Here is a 9,574-nt window from a genome sequence, read left to right on the forward strand (position 1 = left end):
CAGAAAATGCTTTCACAGTTCCTCTCCATCTGAGGTGGCAGCGTGCTCTCTTAGCAGCATCAGGAGCTCAGGGCCACGGGATGGTGGGGGCTGACTGCACTGCCGTCAAGACAGCTGAGGTAGTCACTGCAGGCGTGGTGCTTTCACGTAGTGCATTTCATGTTCTTTCATAGGTTTCAACAGGGAGTTAATTGAGTTAATTAACATTTAATAAATATGATGCTTTGTTGTAAAGACAGTTATAGGCAGAATATAAGCTCTGAAGACTTTAAAAAAGGTTTCATTACTTAAATTTCAGCAGGGAAGATTTAGTTTATCTTATTTACGCCTCTCTTTTACAGTAACAAAGAAACAAGACAGAAAAGGCAGAGGATGATTTCTGTTCTTCCTCTAGGCTTGCAGGTGCCCTCACCTCCAGTGGCATCCATCCAGACACCAGCACTGACACTGGCCGTGCTCAGAACTGCCTCAGCCCTGAAGATACAACTGACAAATAGAAGGGGGCCATGCCCTGTTACAGCAGGTGCTCTCACTTTGTGGGTCCTTATGTAACTGTGCGTTGTTATTCAGGATCGCCCATTCTACATTGTGTGACGCTGCTGCGGTGTCTCCTAGTTATTTGTTTCTGTAAGTACTCATGTATTTTCTCCAATGCATGGTACTAGACATCTAAAAATGCTTTTTTCAGATGAAAAATAATGTGTATTTAATATAATAAGTCTGAAAAAAGGGGCAAAAGAGTGTATCCTTGTCCCACTACTCAGAGACAGTAATTAACACTTTAACTTCTATTTTCTGTTCTTTTCGTCAGTGTGTATCACCTCTGTCATAAAAACCAGCGATCACTCTGTGCATGTTTACTGTGTGGAGACCTCCATTTTCCATTCGGCTTATTACATGTTTTTCTGCAATATTCTATCTCCCCTGGCATGATTTTTAATGACCAGTATAGCATTCTGTCTTGTGGAGGCATCGTCCATTTTACTTCGGACTTAAATAAACTTTTAAATTCAGGTATACTTAACTGAAATACTGAAAAGAGAACTGTGGTGGTACCGAAAGGCCCCTAACTCCCTTCCCCTTATTTCCTGAGTGTAAAAGCTGTTGACAATGTGGTGTATATATTTCATGACCTTTATGCCTATGACATTTATATATATACCCATAAATACATACATACCTACATACATACACGTATATGAGAAATCTATGTATATGTGTGTGTATATATGCTTTATTGAAAAATAAGACCATACTATATGTGTTCTGCAGCTCGCTTTATTCACTCACTGGTATATCATAGACGTCCTCCCACTCCAGACTCACCCGGTCCTTTCAGATAGAGTGGAGGGGTCTCCTGATGTGCAGGTGTGGTCTCTTGTGCAAGGACACCTTTGGTGGGAGAGTGATGTGGACAAGGCCCTGGAGCATGCCGAATCGCCGGCCCCTTCCGAGCCCACGTCTCGCCGTGATTTACCGCATCATTTTCTTGATGTTGGACCCTTAAGTTTTCTCCATTTTCCACTTTCAGAAAGGATGTTTGACTGGCATCCCTCTTGTATAAACATACCTGTGATCTTGTATGAGTATTCCTTTAGTTAAAGCTTCTGGAAATTTAGTCCCTGGATGTGACATTTACATTCATCACAGGCTCCTTTCAAGTGACTCTAGAAATTGCTTCTCCAGTGGGGAATGAAAAGCTGTAGAATAACTTATGTAACCAATTCTCTATCACTGGATATGATTTCACTTCAGCTTTTCATCCCACCATTGTAAACAGTGCTGTGTAAATGCTCTGATGAGTACATCTTTTGAACTGATTTTTTTTCTAAATGAAATGATTCCTAGAAGTTGAGTTGAGTCTGTGTGTACACACGTTTTTCAGAGTTTACATATCCATTGACATGTCGTCCTCCAAAATGTCGCTCACAGTTTGTTCTCTCACAGATGGACACTAGCTAGAATATCTTTTACAAATATTTGCCAATATGATGAGCAAAAGTGCTTTTTCATTGTTTTAGATTGTATTTGATGACCAGTGAGTTATTGAGCATTTTTCACTCATTAGCCATCGGACTTTTTAAAAGTGAATGATCCCTTTTGTCCTTTGCACATATTTAAGTGAGGGAGCTTCTTGTTGCTTTGTGACAGCTCTTTGTAAGTTATGAACATTAACCCCTTGTCTTCATCAACATGTATCACAGAGCTTTTTCTTGTCATTTCTTGCCTTTCATTTTGTTCAGTAGGTTTTTTATTTTCGTTGTGGCCCAAAATATTTTTAAGATTGTAAATGTCTTCCTTTTGGGTTTTATCTTTGGTATTATTCTTAGAAACACTTTCTTATAATGATATAAATCACTTCTGTAAGTTTTTCAATCTCTAAGATGGAGATGATAATACTACTTGTTATAGTGAGGAGAAGTTGAATTAATATGAGCAAAGAGTTGCATTTGTTGTTATTAGTATTTTAATATTTACATCACTATCTGTAATTTTTCTTGTGGTCATTAGCACAGGAATAGAATTTGTTCTTTCCAGGTGATTCTCTGATTGTCCCAGGACAATTATTGAATTCATACTTGGCTCTTTGATTTGAAATCCCACCTGTACAATATACTTATGCACACTAGAGTCTCTTTTTGAGCTCATGGTTTATTTCTGTCAATTTTACTTTCTTACTCCAGTGCTATATCTTACATATTGTAAAAATTTATTTAATAACTGAAAGTGTGATTTTTTTTTATTCTTTTCTTCCACCCCAAATTTTCTTGGCTAGTATTATGACTTTATTATTCCTGAAGAATTCTAAAATACATTGTTCAAGTTAAAAAAATCAGATAAGGGTTTTCATGGGATTTTTTAGTAAGTTTTGAATTATCTTTAGGAGAACTTACATCTTTACAAAACTGCTTTCCTCCATGCAATATGTTGATGTCTCTACATTCACACCTCTTACTTTACTCCTCAGTAGAGTCCAGTAGTTTTCTCCATGTAGAACATGGGCTTTAATTTTGAGTTTATTCCAGATTATTGTTGATGTCTTTGTTAATTCTGTAAGTGAGAATTTTTTGCTATTATATTTTGTAACTGTTAAAACTGACACCTAGGAAGGCAGATTCGGTTTGTAAATACTCACTTTGTAAATTGTCATTTAAAATTGTAAGTATAAACTACTTGTTCCAGAATCCTTTCTTTTCTGTTTTTAAAAATTTGTTTCCAAGATTATCAAAATGGTCATAGCTAAGTAGTATATTTGGGGAGACAGATGGAGAGAGGTAGTGTGGCTCATGTACAAACTCTGAGCACTTTCATGGCTGCCTTTAGGCTGGAGAAGCTGCAGAAGAGCCCAGGTTAGACTGGGGATGGCTTTGTATGCACTTGAAAGCCAGCTTTCCTGCCTTTATGGTGAAGCATGTTGGGCGTGGCAGGTAGATGATCAAGGTCCGATGGAGGCCATTGGCTGCACAGAGCGCTGTGTCTGTGAGAACTGGAGACCATCGCTATGGGAAATCCTTGGTGCCAGGAACACTGCAGGGGAGCTGGGGAGCCTGTGTGTTAAGGATTTTCCAGCCCTGGGATTGGGAAGAGCAGACTCTGCATTCAGATCTGAGTTTGAATTCATCCTCTCTTGTTTACTGGTCCTCTGACTTTTGTCAAGTTATACATCCTCTTTGAACTCCTGTTTTCTTGTCTCTCAAAACAGGAGAATTACGGCCTGCTGCTAGAGTGTTTGATCAAGTTAAATGAATTGTGTCTATAAGATGCCACGTACAATCACAAGCTCAGTAAGAATTGGGCTGTCACCTTTCTTCTGCAACTCAGTGCTTGACAAGACATGGGGGAAAGCCAGTCCATAATTTGTGTGTGATGTAATTAGGAACAAAGTTAACGTCTTGCCTTTCCCTAGCAGTATTCGTACTCCTTTGCTTCATTTACTTCTTTCCTCCTTTCCTTTCCCCTTTCCCCTCCTCCACCATAAGAGCCTGAGACTCTCTCAGAACACTAGATTCAAATTACTTTAAAGGTTGTCTCATCCTCATGAAATGACAGTAAGATAAAAAAATCTGTAAATATCCCAGAATTCATTGTATTTGATTTACACACATGCGCACACACACACACAATCAGGCTACCTCCCACTTGCTGAGGGAGAAGGAACACTTTTTCTGTGTTTCCATTCACTGAGCGTGAGAACAAAGTCTCTTATGCAGACTTTCTCCCGGCTTCTTGCATGGTGTTTTTAATTGGATTTCTGCTTTGTTGCCATAGAAATATTCTCCTAATAGAAGAGAGGAAGTGGAGATATAGACATTCTGCTGAGATATTGGTTTCATCATATTTGAGTTGGAAAGTACTTAAGAGCATAGAGCCGTAACTTTTTATGGGTGAGAATCCATGATGGTGTAACTTGGACAAGAACCTGGGTCTTCTGCCATCGTGTCCATGCGGGCGAAGAGGCAACTGGGCAGGGGATGGCAGGGGTCCTTCTTGCTTGAGTTCCAGGGTCTTGCTAGTTTTCATTGCTCACCTGCCTTTAGTTTATGTCCATGTGGCCTCTCATGGGAAGGCCACTCTGTCCTGGTAGACTGAGTTTCTAATCAGCAAAAAGCTCTGGATCCACTCATATTTCCCAGAGTTTTTCTGCTGTCCTGCTGACACTTTATATAAATGAGGCCTAAGAAACTACTGAATATAAATTCCTTATTGATATCACTTGCCCTCGAGGTCCATAGGAATGGGGTGCTGTCTCAGGCTGTCTAAGGCTAGATCTGAACAAAGATATGGTGATAGGCTGTGCTGCTGGACCCTCCACAGTCAAATGGGATTTCCACCTAGTTTTTAGAATCAGGCAGATGAGTTCAAATCTTGTGTTTACCAGTTATTAGCTTTGTGACCTTGGGGAAGAAACTGTACTTCTTTGTGTCCAATTTTCTTTGTCTGTAAGTAAGTTCAGTAAATATTTTAAGGTTTTTTTTTTATAGAATTGAATGAGCTAATTCCCTCATTTATACCTAAAATACTGATCATGTGGTTCTATGTTGGTGCCTTGGTAGTTGATTACTAAGGAACTCGGCAGTGAGAATGTGGGTGGTGGACCCCTGGAACATAGAGCTTTTATTCCAGGATATGCTAGAAAAAGAATGGATGTGCAGTGGATTTTTAGTAAATATCCATACCTTTCCTAATCCACATTGATTGTTTATATATCTTTACACTAATATATGAACAATTTTTTATTGCAATTTAAATATCTTTTTAGTATTTAAAATATGCAGCTATAACAAAAATACATGAAATAAATAGATTTGACTTTTATTTTCTTTTCAATAAGTAAAACAAATAAAATAGAAAAGAAAAAAAGTTTTGAAGGAGTAGAAATAATTTTATTTCCATGGAATCAATTCCCTATGTTAGGTTTTTTGGTTGTGTTGCTAAACAGCATATAAAATTTATAGGTTGTGACGTATTGGAAATGAGGAAACAGTGGAGACATACTACCTCCAATGAAGTCATTTAGTTACCACGTCAAAGCTAGTTCTGCTTCCTGAATGACAGGCCAGTAAATCAGGAGATGAGGTGTTAGAGCAAGGAATAGTGACTTTATTTGAAAAGCTGGCAGACCCAGAAGATGGCATACTGATATCCTGGAGAACCCTCTTCCCCAAGTCAGAATTCAGTCTCCTTTTTTACTAAAAAGGGGCGGGGGTGTGGTTGGTTGTTGCAAACTTCTTGCTGTACGAATTGATTTCCTTGGAATCCTTTGTTCTTGCAGCTGTCCATGTGGGTCAAATCACGGTGACCCTTTAAAACCTCCAAAAAAAAAAACAACAGGTTATTCTCTATTTTGCAACTTGCCATCTCTACATAAGTGTAGAAGAGCTAACATCCTTAAAGATCAGAGCCCGCAGAATAGGCCCTCCTGGATATTTCAGGCTAAAGGCAACTTTGTTTTACAAAAGGTGCAGAGCTAGCATGTCTGAGCCTAGAAAACAGGGCACAGGTTTAAAGCCAAAGGAACACATCTAACATGAAGTCAAATTTTTTCTTTTCTATTACAATCCCTTTTTCCACCTCATAAATAATTTTAGTAAGGAACATGAACAATTTTTAATTTTTCTTCTCAATAATGGATAAATGAGCCAACTACATTTTTGTGAGCAGGGATGCTGTGCGTGCCTTGGGGTCACAGCAAACTCTTGTTGGGGGTGGTCGACCCTGCAAAATGTCTGATGCCCTGTGAGTGTTGGTTAGGGTCTCCCTAACCTGGGGCTCTCTTCAAGAACCAGCATATGGGCATTGACCTCTGGAGACCTCTTTTTCAGCTGCAGGAAATTTTTTCAGATACTGTGATTGAAAAATCACTCCAACTGGTGATAAGTAGGGAATAAAGGAAGAGGAAAAGGGCTTGGATTAAGTAGAAGAGAAGAACAGAAGATTAGGGAGCCTAGGGGCTTGGAAGCGGGGCTTCGGGAGAGAGACGAGCAGATGTGGGGTGGTGCCCGGCTCTGGAACCAGCTCCTGCACCTGTCCGTGCGCCCAAGCCACACAATTTAATTGGCCCAGGACGCTATCCTGTCTGGATGTCACCCTGGGCAGAACCTTGAGAATCGAAGGTAAGGGGTGGGCAGCACTCAACTAGGGGTCACTGAAGGCTTTAGTCAAGTCCACAGTGCCTTTTATAGTCATGTGTCTTCACTTGCCCTTTATCTTAGGATCTGAGAAGCAGGAGCAAGGAACTCAGGGAGAGATCCAGGAAGACATCTGACTCTGTTAAGAGACGACAGTCACAGCGACACGGGGAGCGAAGACACGTGCAGCAAAGCAAAATGACTTCACAACGATTGCATCAGAGCTGCAGGTGTGAGAGAGCCTAAGCCTGTCTCAGAGTGCAGGGGACAAGTGGAAAGGAATGGTAAAATTTCCACTGACAATTGAAATTTTGTTAAATAGCCTGCTACTCTTAATTGTATCACTTCATTGTATGTAGGTGTATTTCTGTGAGCATTTATAGGTTCACACATCCCCACCAGCACCTCTTGCCCCCATTGGGGATGGGCTTTCTCAAGCACAGTGCACCTCATGCTTGGGTGGGCCATGCTGCGTGTCCTCGCCTGGGGCCGGGTTGCTGCAGGGCACTGAGTCCCCGAGGCACGGGCTGTGAGACACGACAGGAACATCTCAGCTCATGACTGAGGGCCTCCGTTTCCCCCTGCAGTGTAAGAATGCCGGTGACTCAGTTAGAAGCATGCTTCGAAGCTGTCCGTGTCCTTGCCACCCAGAAGCAGAGCCTGGGGGCTACAGAATTTCTCCAGAATGCAGTTTACATTCACCTTGACAAGTGAGTTATGTCCTTTTACAAGTGGAGGAATTGCTGCCGTTTCCCTGGAACTTACTCACCACTAGTGTATATGATTTTCCTTTGCTAGGATTCAGTATAGCCTGCTAAAAATTCTGGAGGCAGATCTTGAAACCCTGATGAAGAGGATTATTTATTTTATTTCTTTATATGATAGTATTTTACTTTCAAAATTCAGAGTTTTCAGTTCATTGAGGAATTTTTTCGGGGGTTGGAGAATCAACGTTTCTCTTACCATCTTTGTGACCTGTTGCTATATGCCTCTCACCTGTCTTCTGTCACTTATGAGGCAGTTCCATTTGTGACCCTGTGCGGGTTGTTCATGTTAAAAAATATAAATTCTGTAAAACTACATTCCCTTTTACTCCGAAGACATTCCACAAGTACTACTTAAATCTGGGTGTGGTTTTTAGAAGACAGAATCATTAGAACATGTACTTGCAGGTTGCTAGTGCAAAATCCCCAAATCAATAGTCTAGCTCAACATCTAAAATCTTTCTAATCTACCTTGGATTTGTATGGATAAGTGAAGCAGTTTGCTAAGAAATCAAGACCAGGTTTAGAATACAGGCTGGTGTAGCTCAGCAGGTCCTCCCATGCTGATGCTCTGCCAGAGGGTGGGGCCAAGGGGAGAGGGCGTGTCCTGCCCTCCCTGAGCTGACAGTTTGATGGCAAAGACCTTCACCAGGTGAAGAACTGGGAATTTCTTCTAAGAAAAGTGGGTTTGAAAAGAGTCCTAAAAGCGCGGGAGTGACACAATCCCATTTGTCTCAAGTAGGGGAGAGTGGCTGTAGGGCCAATTGGGAGACTCGTGAGTCCAGGAGTGCAGTGTTGGTGGCTTCCACTTGAGCGGTGGGACGGTCAGTGTGTTAAAGCGAACAGATTGAAGACATGTTTCGATGGTAAAAAGGAAAGGATGAATGCTGTCTGTGAAGTTAGAATGGAGTAAGGCCCAGGTTTCTGGGTGGATTAATGAGGTATATGATAGTCCTGCTGTGCTGTGATGAGGGAAACCTGCAGAGGGAGTTCTGGGGAAAATCTGATGAGTTCAGCTGTGGGTAAATGAAAGGCTGTTAGATGTGTGGACATGGAGCTCTGGTGAGAGCCAGTAGTGAGTAGGGGGAGGGGAGAGAGTCTTTCAAATCATTTTGTCTTGTGAACATACAAATAAGGATGAGCAATGACACACTTAACACCTCCATATTCTGGATTTAAAACCCAGTAACATTTTGCATTATTGACTGCAGAGGTTCTTAATTTTTTTAAGAGAAATAAAATAAATAGAAACAAAATAGTGGAGTTAATCAACATCTTAGATTTGATGTGTGTCCTTGTGTATATTTTGATACCTCATCTGTTTATAACTATAATCTACAAAAAGTTAACTTGCTTAGCATAAGAGTTAAACAGAGGGACGTGACACACACTGTTAGGGGTGGAAGCTGATCACCTTGGGCAAATTATGTCACCTCTCTGTGCCTTAGTTGCATCTTCTGTGACTGCCCCTGGGCCCCTTATCACAGCTGATTTCCTAGACTTGATGTTGGGAGGGAGGCTGCTGAAGGGATTAAGAAGTGGCAACTGCTAGGGATACTGAAGAGTGAGACAAAAGCAGATTAAAGCCTATAAACTTAGTACAAATACCCTCAAAAGAGAAAGAACCTTGCAGTGTTTTGAGCCACTTAGCGTAAGGAAAACAAAATCACATGGACCCAATTCTCTTGAACATTTGAGTATTGTGGGTGGGAGGGTGTCATCAAAAAAGTGTCAAGAAAAGGCCTTTTGGTTTCCCTTGACGTTTCCAGTAAGGGTGAGTAGCATAAGCAAAACCCCTCCCGGTTCACAGTGGAATGTCCTTTTTGTGCAAAACTGACCAAAGGTTGGAAAACACTCTTCAGCGGTGCTGGCAAATGAAGAGACTTCTGGATTGGGTGGGGCACTTGCTGTGACTTCCAGGTGACCTGCTGGCTGGGGACTGTTAGGCGGGCAGTAGGTTTGCAGGGAGACACGGGTATAATCCCTGGCTCTGAGGCTGCTAGTCTGATTAGTCCCCTGGGTACATGCAGTCCTAATGGGGCAGCCCGGGATGTGGCCTGGGACACCTGCAATGCTGAGGGCGAAAAGAGGGCTTCCCTGATGGGGTGTCCATGCAGAGAGTGGAAACGTCCTCCTGCAGGTGAGGAAGAGCCTCTGAGCAGGGGGAAGGATGCACAGGCA

The 9,574-nt window shown here is 41.6% G+C and overlaps 1 long non-coding RNA gene across 1 annotated transcript; it reads left to right on the forward strand.

Annotated features, from left to right (window-relative positions):
• The first annotated feature begins 350 nt into the window (after positions 1-350).
• LOC135323022 (uncharacterized) lies at positions 351-9,057 on the forward strand. The gene is made up of 3 exons (XR_010384100.1): positions 351-627; positions 6,714-6,913; positions 7,217-9,057. It is a non-coding gene; the product is annotated as an uncharacterized LOC135323022 (long non-coding RNA).
• Positions 9,058-9,574: the final 517 nt, after the last annotated feature.

This window comes from Camelus dromedarius, chromosome 15, assembly GCF_036321535.1.
Source record: "Camelus dromedarius isolate mCamDro1 chromosome 15, mCamDro1.pat, whole genome shotgun sequence".
In the NCBI taxonomy this organism is placed as follows: domain Eukaryota; kingdom Metazoa; phylum Chordata; class Mammalia; order Artiodactyla; family Camelidae; genus Camelus; species Camelus dromedarius.